The sequence below is a fragment of the Phyllostomus hastatus genome, unplaced genomic scaffold (genome assembly GCF_019186645.2).
Source record: "Phyllostomus hastatus isolate PE091 unplaced genomic scaffold, TTU_PhHast_1.1 phas_contig_254, whole genome shotgun sequence".
Lineage (NCBI taxonomy): Eukaryota > Metazoa > Chordata > Mammalia > Chiroptera > Phyllostomidae > Phyllostomus > Phyllostomus hastatus.
This window is the reverse complement of record NW_025333810.1, coordinates 12,318,553-12,336,843: the sequence shown is the minus strand read 5'-3', so window position 1 is coordinate 12,336,843 and position 18,291 is coordinate 12,318,553.

Below are 18,291 nucleotides of genomic sequence, written 5' to 3'. Positions count from 1 at the left end.
CCTCTCCAAATCCTTAAAACAAGTCTGGTACCACTGAAGTCAAAGGTGAATTTGTATGCTGGAGCATCTTTAGAGGATGTACTGTCAGGACACCCATTGGCCAGAGTTTAACAGGTTTTTATTTTTATCTTATTATTTGCATTAAAATTTGTTAGGGCATTTAATACATTTGTCATGAGGGATGAAAACACCCAGTATGTTTATTTGTAAGTGAAAATAATAACCAAGGGCAAACTACCTATAATCTGGGTCCTGGGCAAAGAGCTGGGGTCTGGTGAGCTACCGGACTTTCCATCGATGAGAGGGAGCTCAGGACAACACCTGCTTCTACCTGGTTCCATATTAGATATCCTGGAAGATTTTTTTTTGTATGACCAACACCTAAGCCACACTCCAGAACACTCAATCATAATCTCTCTGCCTGCTATGAGCACCAAGACTTTTAAAATGTTTCTCATGAGATTGTGATGTACAACTGGGGTTGAGGATGACCAGTACAGAGATTTCAAGGTGGCCTTTAGATAATGTCACCTCAGAGTCTGACTCGCCTCTCTACGCCTCTCTACACCTGACGCCCTGAGATCCTAGACAAGCCACGTCATCTCTCTCTGAGGCTCAGTTTACTTATCTTGAAAAAAGAGATAAGATACAAATAGTTGTTTAAAGATTAAAACTGATCATATAAGTAAAGGCTATGTCACCTAGTAAGGGTTTAGTACATTTAAATTCCCTTGTCAAGGCTCTACTTCCTGGGTTACATTTATACATGACTATACGTGATTCCCATAATTCAAAATATAAGGTAATCATATTAATTTTTATTGCTTTAGTGGCTTTTCTTCCTCATAATTTCTACAATGAGTATTTGTTAGTTTCTAAAGTGATAAAACACACAATTACAAAAGCCAATAACAGTGATGACGTGGTGCATCAGGCTGCATAGTAAAGACCCCATATTCTCTGAGACTCCGAGGCTGCCTTTTCCTTTTTCTAGCAAATCACTCTAGTATGGCACTTCTGTCATCACATCAGCACCCAGACCTTTAATCAAGCTTGTTTATATGTTATGCATACATTGAGATCGATAGATTCTTTTTCCTCAAGGGGACATGACATTCCTTAAGAATTGAGAATTAAAACCCAGTATATCACTTTTCCCTCATAAATATAAAAACTCCTGTTATTCATATATTTCTATTATAAAACATTTCCCAAAAACATTAGCTGAGTCAGAAAAGTGTGTGGTCTTGTGTGTGTGTGTGTGTGTGTTACTTCTTCATTGATCTGACTGACGCAGAAGTTTTAATGTGAGAACATAGCATAAAACCCACTCCTTTGGTCAGGTCCATCAGAAAGAGGGCAACAAGGATTGTTTTAACTGCCATTTTGTTTTTGTTAAGTTTTGTAAACTTAAAATGGAATGAAAGTACTGAGAACCAGCCTATATGTTTATAACTGAGCACAGATGAACTTCATAGCTTTATAACAAAGTGTTCATCAACTGGCAAAATAGAACTAAACTGTCACTACCGTGAAAGTGAGAACATGGAGTCAGGAGCATGATGAGTCATGATAATAAAGAGAAAATTCTTTGCTTTAAAAAAATTACTTTTTCAGGCCCTGGCTGGCATGGCTCATGGATTGAATGCCAACCTGTGAACCAAAGGTCACTGGTTTGATTCCCAGTGAGGGCACATGCCTGGGTTGTGGGCCAGGTCCCCAGCAGGGGGAGTGCAAGAAGCAACCACACATTGATGTTTCTCTCCCTCTCTTTCTCCCTCCCTTCCCCTCTCTCCTAAACTAAATAAACACAATCTTTAAAAAAAAAAAGAAAAAATTATTTAAAAAATAATTACTTCTTTGGTAAATATTAAAATTTCCAGTAAAGTAAGAAAGAACACAAGAAATCAATCACTGATGAATTAGTATCTAAAAGTGGGATTTTACAAGGCATGTCATTATTAAGTAAGATATTAATTTCTTTTTACTTAAATTCAGTAGAAGAAATGAAATGAAAACTAGAGAAATTTAAATAAATTTCAATTTTTTCTACAAAAAGATAGTAGTATACAAAAATTAAGTTTTTGAAAGAAAAATGCAAATATTGTTGAATGCAGAATCAGTATGTACTTTCAGTTTTATATTTTAATTTTAAACAGTATGGTTGATTACCTGACATGACACCTGATAAGGTACTCGGTTCTCCCACACTTCATCCCATACCCCTTCCTCCTTAAGTCCTCACCTTGTCTAACTACAGGGAACACCATTCCCATTTTATTTCATAGGAATGAGTCTCTTTGGAGTTGTACAATGTGACAACTATTATTCTTCCCACATTTTAATCATGTTGGTTGTATGATAAATATTTCTTTCTCAAGGTAAATAATACTTCCTGTTTTGCAACCGTAATTCCCCCAGTTACTTGCACTTAAATAATTCCAACAATCCTATGTTTTTATTCATTTCACTATTTGCTGTATCTCATCATCAAGAAATGTCTTTAAGAAGCTTTCATACATTTATAGCCTGCAGGGTTTTTTTCCTGTGCATATTTGTTTATCTATTATATCATGCACTAACTTACAATCTGTAACTCACACATTCAAATTATATATTTTGGAAGAATAAAATAAAATAAAAACAAAAGTTGTAATAGTTTCTTTTCACACATGTAGCATCTGTCTTGTGCATCTCCCACGTGAAAGCACCCCTGACAATGGAGACCAGTGGCCTATGCCACAAACAGCTGTAACAGGGCCTCTTTGAGAACATGAGCTCCGTTCAAGGCAGCATGCATAGGAATCCCAATGTGCTTTTGTGCCTGTTCACCATTTTCTGTCATTCTTTCCATACCCTCATGTAACCTGTCTCCAAATGTACATGCCATTATTTTCTCAGTTGCTCTTCAAGAAGCCATCAAATGTAACTGGTCATGGTAAACTTTTTAAGATGGGCCAATCCGTTCAATCCATTTACTCCTTCACTGGTAGGAGTAGGAACTCAATCTGTGCTTGAAGGAATACATGGAGAACTAAGCACACACCCTTGGTCCTGGAGTCCATGTAAGTTATATTTGGCCCTTTTGCCTGCTGAAATCCTAATCCTGGACAGTCCAAACTGCCCCTGGCCTTTGATCCATGAGGATTAGCATCTACCTGTACAAGGATTCCACTCACACTGTGTTCTCAAACTTTAGTGAACAACAGAATTACCTGAAAGATGTATTAAAACCGAGATTTCTGGGACTCAACCCCAGAGTATCTAATTCAGTACATCTGAGGTGATACCCAAGACTTTGCTTTCATAACAAGTTTCCAGATGATTCTGATTCTGCTGACCAAAGAAACACTTTAAAAACCACTGAGCTAGCCCTGGCTTGTGTAGCTCAGTGGATTGAGTGTGGGCTGTGAACCAAAGTGTCGCAGGTTCGATTCCCAGTCAGGGTACATGCGTGGGTTGCAGGCCATGACCCCCAGCAACCGCACATTGATGTTTCTCTCTCTCTCTCTCTCTCTCTTTCTCCCTCCCTTCCCTCTCTAAAAAATAAATAAATAAAATCTTTAAAAAAACCCAAAACACTGAGCTAAATTTGCTGAACACTTCTGGTGTCTAATCCTGTGTCCTTGGTTCCCATGTACGAGAGAAAGACAGTAGCTTCTTCCCACTGTATGTCATTTTGGTCTTTTGAGCATCCATTAGCAAAACAACTAAGACAAAGGCAGCAACCAGCTGAGTTTTTATCGATGAGTATGTTTGTTATTCTCATGTAGTTGAGTGACAACTTGGCTGAGGATGATATTCGAGGCTTACCTTTCCGTCAGCACTTTATACACATCGCTTGATTGTTTTATGGAAATGAACAGTGTTGTAGATGCCATTTTACAGGTAACTTGCTTTTGTCTGTTTGTATGTCAAGAAAATCACTTTTTAAATCTTTGAAATTCAGTAACTCAACCAGGCTATGTCTCAGAATCCACTGTGGTATCATTCTTCCTATAATTAAGTGCACTCCTTTGAAATACATATTAAGTCCTTCCTTTATCCTAGGAAAATTGACTGCTACTTCATTGCGATAAATTTTATTTTTCTCAGAGGGTCATAATTATCCTTATTTAGGGTGATCTTTGTTTCCCTATCTGTCATCTTCCCCGTATCACTAATTATCTCTAAACTATTTTCCCTGCTTATGATGTAATTAACAGAAGCCTTTCACTATGTTAGTAATTTGATTTTCAATAGTATTTATTCTTAAGCTACCTGGTTTCCTATTTTCCCTTAGCTCTACAGTGAAACCAATTTGGATTTCAGTTGCTTTTATGTGCCTGTTGCTTTATCCTCTTATTATTCACTTGTTGGCTTATTTAATTCCTGTTCTTCTAATGATATTCTGCAAGGGAAATTACACAGGAAAACTATAGAGATAGTTTTCTTTTGTTCTTCTGGAGTTAAATTTTCTTCCAGTCTCATTTCTCCTTTTCCTTCCCATTTGCATTGGATTCTTTCTATTGTTCTTACTACTTGTTTGTTTGGCACAGTTGCCATATTCTGACTTTTCATCTGTGATTATATGTGTTCCTACCTTATTATCTAAAATAATACAGTTGAACACCCTCTACCCACCTTTCTGCCTTTTAAAATTTCTTTTTCCAACTTCCAGTCAACAGGGGAGTGTACATAGACATGGCTCACCTCTTCACACAACCACATCAAAATTACAACTAAAATATAAAACAATCATCACTCAGAACCATCAGAAACTGAGTTGAATGGAAGTCAGACAACTACAGAATTAAAGAAATAACTGAAGGTGTTCATCATCAAACCATTATTATATGAAATGTTAAAGGGACTTATTTAAGAAAAAGAAGATCAAAGCTATGAACAATAAAGTGGCAAAATACATATCTGTTAACTATTGAATCTAAAAAACAAACTAAGCAAACAAGAAGAACAGAGACAGAATCCTGGATATGGAGAGCGTTTCGATGGTTGCCAGATAGGAGGGGGTGTGAGGGAATGAATAAAGAGGTGAAAGGATTAAGAAATACAAATAGGTAGATACAGAATAGCCATGGGCATATAAAGTACAGTGTAGGAAATGTGTAGCCAAAGAGCTTATATGCATGACTCATGGACAGGAACAATGGTGCGGGGATTGCCTGAGGGAGTGGGGAGTATTGGTTGGAAGGTGAGCAAAGGGAGAAATCAGGACAAATGTAATAGCATAATCAATAAAATATAATTTAAAAAGAAAAAACTATGAATTATACATATTAAGAAGCAGTAAAAACCAGCTTAAATGGTGGATTTTGTATGTGAATCGTATCTCCATTTTAAAAAATTTGGAGAGAATCAATAGTGATGGGATTTCCCAAGAGTTGGAAAAAGTCAGTATCAATAGTACGTATAAAAAATAAATAAAATAAAATAAAATAAAATAAAATAAATTTCTGTTTCCTCTACCACAAGCCTTGATTTAAAGTCTATCTAGTGTTCTGTAGTGGGAAGATAAGAAAGGGCTGCCAAGGAGCTGAGCCTGACTAGTGTGGTAGGCAGCCCCCTCTGGAGTCCTGAACCATCCTTTCTAACCTCAGCTCTGTCACCAGGAACAACTCCATGCAGGCAGGGAGTACCTCCTTTCTCCAGCGTTTGGCTCACCACCCAATGTAATCCAACTTCAGACAAAATTAGCTAGTTCTGATGGCCCTGTTCTGAAATCCTGCCAATGTAAGTGGATTTCTGAGGGCTGCCTTTGTACTCAATGTCTACCTACTCCCCTCCTAATGGGCAGATATGCCTAAAAATTCTCCGTATTTAGCTTCACTCTCCCCTCAGTGTCATTTCTGATTGTTGTGGTGCATTAAGAACTACCATGTGAAACACCAAATGATTGTTTTTTCCTTAATTAAAATTTATAATTTATATTACATGTGATTGAACCACTTTCCTTGTTCATTTGCTGACTTTTATTCATTATTGTGAGTAATGGCTTCTATAATCTTACTTTTTTATTATAAAAGAATTTTATTTAATTTTCTTGCTTTCTACCTGGTTGATGAACATACAACACTGACCTTATTTACCTTTAAAAGTAAAACCCACTTTTCAAGTAAAATTTCAAAAAAAAATACATTAATTTTGCATCTAAAGTATAATAAAAATTAAAGTCTGGGGACATTTTTGTATATTTACCTTCCAGGGTTCTTCTCACATCTTTTCCCACCTCTAGATTATAAGATCATCAAAACCAGAGACCATGTTTTTTGTTCTTGATTCACCAAAAATACTGGATATTGTGTGTTATATATAGTAAAAATTTAATTAATTGAATTTATTGGAACATGGGGCTTCTGCAAATATCATTGTGCATAATTTTAAAGCCACACAGCTACTTATTTATTAATAAGAAAAACTAGGAATGTATTATAAAGAAATATTAGTAGTAGATAAGAATAAGAATAAATGAAATAAATTATAAAATGGAAAGCATTAATCCACCAAATGTATCCTAAATACAACAGTCCAACCCCATTTTTCAATACTTTTATTTTAAAGAGATGAGCATCTTAAATTCAATTGTACTTCAAGAGAATGTAATCTAGGTTTCTGTGTTCAAAATGTATTACCACTAAACTATTAATTAAATTGCTTTTGTGAGACCTGGTAATATTCAAGTTATTCACAGGAGTTTTCCTACAAGACCTACAGGAAGGTATTTATAGTCATGGATGTTAGGAGATTATCTGGGTTCTGAACTTAGCTCTACTTCTCACTAGCCATGACAGTGGTCAAGTTATTTAATTACTCTTGAGTGTAAAACAATGAAAAAAGGAATGAAAAAATAAGCCTTTACAAAATCTTTCTCTCCCTCTTTCTTTCTCTTGCTCTTAACCTCTCTCCCTTCCTCTCTCCCCTCTCTCTTTCCTTCTCTCTCCTGTCCCTGTCTTCTCTGTCTCCCATCTTGGCTCAAAGCTAGGAACCCGCACAGGACCCTAAAGATGGATAATAAGGACATTGCTGAAATGAATTAGGGACCTCTGTGTTTATCACAGAAGAATATTTGCAGCCCCTTTTCAATCGCATTTCCTGGATCTGTATCAGAAGCAATGAATCTAATTTTTCATTGTTTTAAAAGACAAGGAGGATAAAATAAATGTCATCACATCACCTGCCAATAGATATAAATGAAGTGACCACTTTTTGACTTTAGAATGCTTACACACATAATTTGCTGCCCTATACAATAATTTCAATGACTTATTTTTAAAATTGTAATTGATTTTCATGTGTATGTCGCCTTGGCTTCTAACCTATGTGAAGTACTCTGTAGTCAGAAAGTATAAAGTAACATTCTTTCCCATGCAATAAATTAAAACACAATTCAAAAAATTTTAGCATATATTTGGTAGGCACATGTACTTGATACAAATAAATATTTCATGTATTTTTATGATCATCATCTTGCAAAAGTGGTTTTGCCAGGTCATCTATTTTTAAAACCCTTATATATAACAACTGTTAAAATGCAAATAGTAAAGCAATGTAGCAACAGTTATCAAACACAATTTTACTTCACACTTCTTGGAAGTGTAGGCGAAAACAGATTGTATGACTTTTATTGTTTGAAAGAAGTAGCATATCAAATTTTTTATAGTCTTAACTTTGCTAATATTTAACTAAAAAGTTAATTGATTATTTTGACCTTATCAGAAACACATATATACCATGCCTTTGAAACCAGTTTTAGAAGTAAGATTAAAGTGATTTTTAATTTTTTTATTTCCCTTGATAAGATCTGAAAGATTATTCAAATTCGATGCATATGGCTATGTGGCTATCTAATGATCTAACTTGATAATTAAAGTAAAACTTGAGAATCCAATAGAACAGATGCCTTTCTCATAGAGTTGCTTTCTTTAAAAATCTTTTTTTTTTAACAAGCTATGAGGGATCATCATTTTTTATTAATCCTCTGGTAAAAACCTGATATCCCATTGTGTTTTACTCATCTTTGTGCTTGGGACCTAGCACAAGGCTTGGCACAGAAGGCACATGTTAAACATTCATAGAGCTGTGGTAGTAACTGAGGGCATATTTACAAATTCTAGCAGTATCTGGGCTGACATCTCATGATCAGAACTCAGCGATCTGACAGATGTTCTCGTTTAGGTGGTAGACAACTGGACATCAGATCTGCTCATGAGTCTGGACCAGTCCGTAATTAAAATGCTAACATTCCATACTGCATCAGACCTGATGTTCTCAAGTCATAGTTTTCCTCCCTTGCTTCCTCCAAGGCTGCCGGAGTAAGCTGCATGTGTGCTGCGTCTCTTGCTAACGGGACAAGCTCACTGGCTGAGTAGACTTATTTATTGTCTATAACTTGCCCTTTGAAACTAATATTTAGAGGTGGGTGAATATTGAATGTACCTACATGAAGTCCCATATTATTCATGTCTAGATCCCTAATTATTAAATTTAAAAATTGTTTTTATTGCAAGTCATTTCTAATAAAATGTGAGTTGACTATATTGGAACTATAAAATAATTTGGATATAATTAAGTTCCAATAATTTTTATGAAAAATTCAAATATACAGAAATATTGAAAGAATCATTAGTGAGTAAACACACATATATTGACCTCGTAGATTTTAATGTTAATATTTGCTATATTTGCTTTACCACATATCTATCTATCTATGCAACTACCTATACTTATATCTATATTAATTTTGATGCATTTCAAAATAACTTACAGAAGTCAAGTTTTATATTTTGTCTCTAAATACTTCAGCATGCATAGAGTTCATCAACTAGAGTTCAATATTGTATGGAAATTTTGGGAGGATAGGTAACTACATACAATGGAATAAAATCTAAAGTATACCATTTAATAAATTATGGAGCATGTCTACTTTTGATTTATAAAACTATTCAACATACATTCAGGAAAATATACATTGAGAATTTTTTTAATCACAGTCTAGGGACTATAAACAGATGATCAACTGTCTCTCATGTATTGTGGAAAAAAACAATAAAAAATGTCTTTAAAATGGACAGCAGGGAATGTAATTATTTAATTTATCCAATTTCACAAATAACTTTCCATTCAAAATATGAGAGCACTTTTTTAAGTGGTGGCAAAAGTAACCTATACTATAAAGTTAATTATATCAGTATTTTATTTTTATACAGTTGATATAATACAGAAGACAAGATTTGATACACCACATACCTGAAGCTCAGTTACAAGTTATACAAAATATACTAAGAAAAGAAAGTGCCATATATATTGATTTATAATGTCCGTGTGTCAAAAAGTATTATTTGATATTATACAGCCATAGACAGAGATGTTTATTTGTGTGTGTACAGACATATTTTCAAGGCAATGAGAATAGCACCATGAGTACAATTGTCTAAATGTTCCAGGATGATCAAATAATATTAAAAAAGAGAGAAGACTCCCTAGAAAATCACCCACATAATATATCATTGTTTAATAACCACCACAGCCTTAATAACATTCTGAGCATTTATTTTCAAGTTGAAGCTAAAATGACTATAATTTTTTTCTTTGTAATGTATTTTCCTGGAAGAGTTTAGCTCAGAGGAGCATCTGCTCTATAGTCATTGCCCACTGACTACTTTTTTCTCCATAATATTACAACTGAGTACACAAAATTCAAGGTCACCAACAATCTGGCCAATAGTCACAAGTGTATTATTGACTTGAAAATTCTCCTCCCCTCTATATCAACATTTGGAAATAAATCTAGTTAAAATCAAAACATATTTTAATGTACTCTCAGACTTTTACAAAGAGTTGTTCTTTTAAATGGCATTTAAGAAATTTCATTTACATAAGTTTACTTTGGGATATACTCTTTCTAATTTCACATACATCTATAGTACAGGCACATGCATTTTATAGTTTATTCTTCAGTGTCTTCTCCAATGTTAAAAATTTAAAAATAACTTTGTTTATTTTGTTCATTAGATTCCACATATAAGTATGAAATATATATCTGTCTTTCTCTGACCGGCTTATTTCACTTAGCATAACACTTTCCAGGTCCATGCATGCTGTTGCAAAAGATTAAGATTTCCTTCTTTTTAAGGCCAATTAGTATTCCATTGTGTAAACATACCTCAGCTCTTTTATCCCCTCATTTACTGGTGAGCATCTGGGATGCTTCCAAATTTTGGCTATTGTAAATAATGCTGCAATGAACATAGGGGTGCATATATTCTTTCAAATCAGTGTTTCAGGTTTCTTGAGATATATTTGTAGAAATGGAATCACTAATTATAAGTTCCATTTTTAATTTTTTGAGATAACTCCATATTGTTTTCCACAGTGGCTGCATCAATCTGCATTCCCACCAACAGTACACGAGGGTTCCCTTTTCTCCACATCCTCATCAATACTTATTGTTTGTTGGTTTATTGATGATGGATAACCATTATGATAGGTGTGAGGTGATATTTCATGGTGTTTTTAATTTGCATTTCTCTTATGATTAATGACTTTGAGCACCCATTCACATGTCTATTGACCATCTGCATGTCCTCTTTGGAGAAGTGTCTATTCAGGTCCTTTGCCCATATTTTAATTGGAATGGGTTTGTTGGGTTCCTTTTTGGTTTTTGTCTGTTAGGGGGTACTGAGTTTTATACGTTCTTGATAAACTTTACATATTAACCTCTTATCAGATGTATCAAATTGATGAATATGTTCTCCCATTCAGTGAGGTGTCTTTTCATTTTGTTGATGGTTTCCTTTTTCTACCTTGCCTGAGGAGATATATATATGAAAAAATATTGCTATGAGAAGTGTCTGAGATTTTACTGCCTATGTTTTCTTACTCATAGATACAGAAAACAGACTGAGAGCTGTTGGGGGGGGCAGTTAGAAGGGGTGGGTGAAAGGGGTGAAAGGATTAAGCCAAAAAAAAAACCTCTCCTAAATACAGACAATAGTATGATGATTAGTATGAGTAGTAGAGGGATAGGGGGTAGGAGGAGGTAGAAAAGGATGAAGGGGGAATAAATAGTGATGAAAGAAGAGTTGACTTTGGGTGGTGAAGACATAATATACAGATGATGTATTATAGAATTATACACCTTAAACCTATATAATTTTATTAACCAATGTCACCCCCAATAAATTCAATACAATTTTAATATAAAATAAATAATACTTCTAACAACATTTATGAGATACTGACTATACACATAGTAAAGGACAGTAGAAGAGATAGTGCATATTGAATTAGAGGACCATAATCCTAAATTCTAGCATAAGTTTTACTGGAAAACTGCATGTTCTCAGCAAAATCACTCTATTCCTCTGAGCCTCATTAATTTCTCTTTTAAAAAAGGTAATTGTCTAGAAGAAGTTTCAGGCTGTTTCCAACTCAGAGGTATTATTATTCTAAGAATAATCTGTATAGCCAAACTTCCTTTGATCCTTTTTCTCTTTAGTAATTATAATAGATTATAGTGTCATCCAGGGAAAGACACTAAGCTTTCAATTGCATTTTCATTTTTACCTAATCAATAGATGTGGTTAAAATAGGTTTATATTGGCTCATGTTCTAGAGTTAATGCTGAAAACATTTTCATGTTGGTTCAAGCTAGTACAAAAAGGCATATTTAAGAGCACTGATGGAAAATGGTCATTTAAAGGAACATTTAAATCTAGCAATTATAAGAAATTTATATTCATTTAAAAAACATTTTGCCAAGTAGCTTTTCTTTTCATATTGTTTCAGTGCCTGACCAACTATTAATCAAGCTCTCCATCTCCACGTGTGGTAAAAGTCAAATGGATTTTGTCATCAGCTGAGCCATCTGTCTCCTCATACTGTTCTCCTATTTTTCTTTTTATTTTTGAAACTCCTCAACTGAAATTAGACACGGAGGAGGAGGAGGTAATCAGTGAATACAAGAATAACAGAATTTCATATGCTTTGATTATTTTTTAATACCCAAGCGATATGAGGTATAAATAGTATTTCAAAGTGTTTGTATTCATTCAAGAGTTTCTTCTGAATTGTTCTGGGAAAAATTAGGCATTTTCATATTGTACAGATGCAATAAAGGTGTTTGCTTTAAGCTAAACATGGTGGTGCTAGGCCCTGGATACAAAAGGAGATATGAATGCTTTCAACCAAAGCAAAAGGAAGTCCAGCACCTGTGCCTCTTGTAGTCACTGTTCTGGGAAGAGAGTGCCCAGGGCTCTCATATCAAGAAGGTTGTGGTTCCCTTTATAAAGTATTGAAAATACTTCCTATCATTCTCTTGGTCATTTATTTTAAACTAACTACTTACTTCTCCTCACTTTATTGGGAGTTTACCTGCCTTAATTTAGATATTTGAAGGGGGAGAGAGAGAGAGAGAGAGAGAGGGCCCACGCACAGAGCCAAGAAGAGGAAGCAAAAATACAACCTGAAATGAAAAGACTCTAAACCTAACTTCCATGTAATACTCCAAACCCTATTGAAATGCTTTTGGTTGACAGACAGGCAGTCCTTTCTTAAGTGTATATCCTGTGTGGAGAGCAGGAGAGCTCTATTGTTCAGAGGGCAGTCCATCTCATAACAGGGCAAAACCGATTGCTAGGAAACTCAATTTCACACAGGGCTGAAGGGTTATCTCCTTGTTATGTTGGTCCTTTACTACCTCGTACAAGTTTTCTTGTTTTGTTGACCTTTCAGCACATTGAAGACAAGCAATAATCCTCTCTGTCAATCTATTTTTTTCCTTAGAGTAAATCCAAGTAGTTCCTTCAGTGGACCCTTATGCTTTTTTGACTCCCCAACCTCCTAGTTACTCTTCTCTGAATGTCCTGAGACGTCCTCAGTTACCATTATATTTAGAAAGCTAAATGAGTTCAAAACTCTCATTTTAGTGTTGGCTGTCTTACAACCTGATCACTTCTTTTAATGAGACAGCTTTTACTACATTCAGCATTTAACTGAGGAAAAATAGAGGTTTTCCATTTTATTTTATGTAGTTGACTTTTTTTGAATTTTACAATGAGTATACATTTCTTCTGTGATAACAAAATAATTTTTAAAAATATAAAACCATAAAACCAGGACACTGAGTTTTTTCCTCATAAAATATGAAGAGATTCCAGTCTGGAAATCCCCTTCCCATCTGACCTGAATTAATGGGCACTTAAGATGAAATGCAGATAGATTTGGCAATTTCCTGACTGACTGGAGCAAATTTTGCTATACATGGGAGATTTAGGCTCAGAGCCTGTCATTTTCTAAAATGCGGTTTGTATATTTTGGAGACTATCATGAGAATTCATTCATCTATTATTTTTAAATATAAACACATTTTCAGGTACAGAGACTTCAAGCTATTTGATATCAAGTTTTATAAGAACATACTATCTTGTTTTATCAAAAACAACAAAAACTAGCCTCAAAGATTTAGACATAATTCTGAACATTTAAGGTACCAAAGCTTCGAGGAAAAAATGTGCCAGAAACAGGCAAATGTCTTGAGGAAGACCATCAGTAGATAGGTCTTACCTCAAAGTAGAACTATATCTTTTTCAACTTTGGGTTCCCAGGGTCCGGCCTAAGTGCCTGACCCATGATAGGTGCTGTGGTTGGTCTGAAAGCACCTACTTGTACATTAACCCATTATTATCAGCCTAGGGACAACAGCTGAGGCTCTTGCTTCTTTTCTTTCCTGCCTTTTGATAAAGCAACAGACCTCCAGGTATTACAAGGATCAGGTTGGAAAAGAATCACTAGATAACTTTTTCTTGTTATTTAATTACAAAATAGAGAACAGATAGTATCTGCTTTGCTTTATATATTATAAATAGTAAAATAACACCTTCCCATGCTACTGGCCTAGGCATCCACTTTTCAGACAGAAGAGAGCTTGGAAATGTTTCTGAAAATCCCTTCTGGTTTAGTACAACATGGGACTAAAGAAGGTTAGGAAGTGTTATCATTTAATTAGACTTCCAGTGGCTTGGATAAATTGGATCGATCTCTACCTACTTGGAGTAGTATGTGTCAAATGACTAGTCTCTAAACGTTTTTTGCTTAAAAGAGGCATTTACGTTCTTGACAGTTCTCATGTCCAAGTGATCTTTCAGGACAGTCTCTGGAGTAGAAAACTGCTCTAGATGTATCTAAAGGACTTGGACGTTGAAGGCTATATTTTTCCCAGAATTTCAACTCACATCTATTTTTAAACATTACAGATCAAGGGAAATAATGCAATACTACAAGCTACATCAAACTGTTACAAAATTAGAATCTATTCAAATGATTCTTGTAAAGTTTATGAACTAAAATTGCAGCAAAGTCATTGCTTTAACAATTTATGGGGATCCATATTCATTTCAATGTGTTATATAAGTGTTGAAAACAAAGAAGAAATATTTAAATTATGTTATGTGTACAACCTACACCTCACTTTAATTTTGTAAAAACTGAAGGTTTAGACATCAATGTGTATCACAGTAATATTTAGAAAAAATAGTGTGGGACATTAAGACATGCATTGAGTGTCTAGTATACACAAACAATAAAAATATTCAATGTCTTTTTAATACCTCAGATAAAACTATCACTTGCTTTAATTTTCATTGCTATTTACCTGATTGTTCACACACTCTTGCAAGATAATGAATCACTTAATAGCTTCTTCATTGAACTCATAATAATATCTGTCATGTTCAACTATATGATGCTTCTGATCAAGTTCTACATTCATTATATAATTTAACATCCTTAATATCTTTCACAGTACCTAAATATATATTAGGTGTTAAATAAATTGTACTGAATAAATGAACCCATAAGTGAATGATCCTCTATAGATTACTCTGTAGCAGAGAAGGCCACATAGTTCTGCCAGGGACCTGAAGAAAAGACCAAGTTTCAATGTCTGTCATCAGCACGAATAAACCCAGATCTACCATGAATAATAACTATTTTAGGAAGATTATTTAACTTAACACTGAACAGAAAATTATTTACATGATAGTTTATTATTTTGATATTTATATCTAGAGTTATATTTCTTAAACTGATATTCAGAATAGACTTCTTTTAAAGTATGTCATAAATTCCATATTAATTCCCTCCTCCCATATTTTCTTATATTTTTCTCAAAAACTGAATTTCTATGAGTTGAAACCCAAAAAGCACAAATAATGTACACAATGACATTATTTTAGTTAGGAAAATAAATGGTCATTATAGCCATTTTGACCCAGTAATCACTTGAAGCAACAAGCAAAAATAATAAGAGGCATTACTGAGGAACATCCTATACTGGCACAAAGCTAAGAAAACACAAAAGAAAGAAATCACAAGGATTCTCCTGTTATTTTCTAAGCCTACCAGCAATGTATATTTGCAAATTAGATATTCTGAGTGCTGAAAGTCTGGAAAGCTCAACAGAAATTTGCTCACTGTGCAAATATCAGAGAAAAATCCCCTGATGCTTTCAGCACGGGAAGAGAAAAAGGAACCATTTTGAAATACATTAGAAAATTTTGTTCTCACTAAGGTCTAACCTGAAGAGAAACTATTCAATCAGAGCCTAACCTGCTGGAGTTTTGTTAAAAACCTAACTGAAATGGGGGAAGGGGCACACCCAGCTCCAGATCCCAGTAGCCATCCTGTCCCACTTAAGGAGCGGAGGAGGTAAATGAGAAGTGCTCGTGAAGTTCATAGTTGAGAAACACAGTTTTACTAAAAGACTGAGACCTAATCATAGGTCTATAAATTGCTTTTTTTCCCTACACTTGGCCAACACATACTAAAAAACTATTTATAAGCAGTTTCTTTTGCCCAATATGAAATGTACAGCAATCAAGAAAAAAATTGCAAAAGATACTAACGAGCAAAACCCAATTAGAAGAGACAGATCTACAAATCTCAAAGAACACAAAACAGAATAAATACCATAAGTATTATACTTAGGCATATAATAAAGATATAAATGTCAAAGGTAGAGCAAAAATCCTGAAAAATCCCAGAGGAAAGAAACTTCACATATAGCAAACTTTTCTTCAAAAATCATACAAGCAAGAAGAGAGGAAAATTGCATATTTATATTTTTTTTGGGGGGGGGAAACATCAATCTAGGGTTCTGTACCTCAGAAAATTATTCTTCAAAAATGAAAGAGAAATAAAGACTTCCTCAGATAAAATTTAGGAAATTTGGAGCCAGTATACCTGCCTTTCAGGAAGTTCATTAGGGAAAATGAAAATGATATAGGTCAGAAACTCAGACCTTCATAAAGAAATAGTATCAAAGAAAGAATAAGCAAAAGTGAAATAGGGACTTTTACTTTTCTTATTCTTAATTTACTTAACAAAGAACATATGTTGAAAATAACAATATATTTGCTTATATATGCTTATATGCTTATATATAACTAAAATGAACAACAACAATAATACAAGGAGCAAGAGAGAGAAATTAGGAATATTTTGTCTTTATAAGGAACTTACACTACCTGTGAAGTGGTATAGTATAAAATGAAAATTGTCTTAGATTAACTAAAAATACATATTGCAAACTGAAAAACCAGAAGAAATTTTAAAAGAAATAAAATCCATATGCCAAAGAAAAAATTAACTCATATCAAGTGTTTGATTAAAACCACAAAAAAAAATCAGGAAAAGAGTGAAAGACAAACATAGAAATAAAACACGGGCAACAAATAAAAAAACAATCATATATGTTAATATTATTTCACATATATAAATGGACAAAATTGGCAAGCAGAAAATTAGCAAAGATGTAGCTGAATTCACCAACACCATCAATCAGCTACATATAAAGGACATCTTCATTCAACAACAGAATGCACATTTCTCCCAAGTTCACATGGAATATTCACCAAAATAGACCACACATTCTGTTCCATAGAGGACAACCTAACAAACTTAAAAAACAGAAATTACATGATGTCTGCTCTCAAACCACAATGAAATTGAACTAGAAATCAATAACAGAAAGATGGAAACATGATACACAGACATTAAACAATGCACTTCTAACTAACAAATGGATCAAAGAAGAAATCTCAGGAGAGACTTAAGACTACCTTGAACAAAAAAAATTCAAATACAACTTATCAAAGTTTGTGGAATACAAGAAAAACAATTCTCAAAAATGTATAGCTCTGTATGCTAATACTAGAATATAAGCAAAGTCTAAAATTAATAATCTAATAATCTTCTTAGGAAACTAGAAGAAAAACTAGATCCCAAGCAAGCAATAAAAATTAGACCAGAAATCAATGAACTGAAAAATTAATAGAGAAAAATCAATGAAATCAAAAACACCAAAAGCTGGTTCTTTGAAAAGACAAAAAAAAAAGGATAATTCTCCAGCCAGATTAACTAGGAAAAATAAAAAAGAGTAGACACAAATGATTAATGTTATAAATGAAAGTGAGGAGATCACCACAGATCCAATGAACATTGAAAGGATAGCCAAGGAATACTATAAAGAACTCTATGACCATAAATTGATAACCTAGATGAAATGGATTAATTTACTGAAACACAAAAGCTGCCAAAACTTGTAAGTGGAAAAAATAAACAAGCTGGAAAAGCCTAAATCTATGAAGAAATTTAATAAACAAATAACAACTGTCCAAAACAGAATGTACCAGACCCAGATGGGTTACTGGTTAATTCAACCAAACACTTAAGGAAGAATTTATACCAACTACCTATAGCCTCTTTTGGAATATAGAACCAGAGGGAATACTTTTAAACTCATTTTATAAGACAAGCATAATCCTAATATCAAAACCAGACAACCATATTACAAAAGAAGAAAGCTACAGACCAATATCTTTTATGAATATACACACAAAAATCCTCAACAAAATATAATGTATAAAAAATTATATACCATGATGAAATGGGATTTATCACATGAATGCAAGGTTGGTTCAACATTCAAAAATCAATTACTGTAAACCAGTACAAAAATAAGTGAAAGAAGGAATAGCATATGATCACATCAATAGATGCATAAAAAGCATTCGGCAAAATTGAACACATTCATGATAACAGTTCTCAATAAACTAGGTCTGGAGGAAAGTTTCCTCAACTTAATAAAGAATATGTATATAAAAATCCTATAGGTAATATCCTTAATTAATAATGAGAAACTACAAGTTTTCACTATGAGATCAACAACAAAGCAAGGAGGTCTCCTCTCACCATTCCTTTCAACATTATACTGAAAGTTAATCAATATAAGACAAT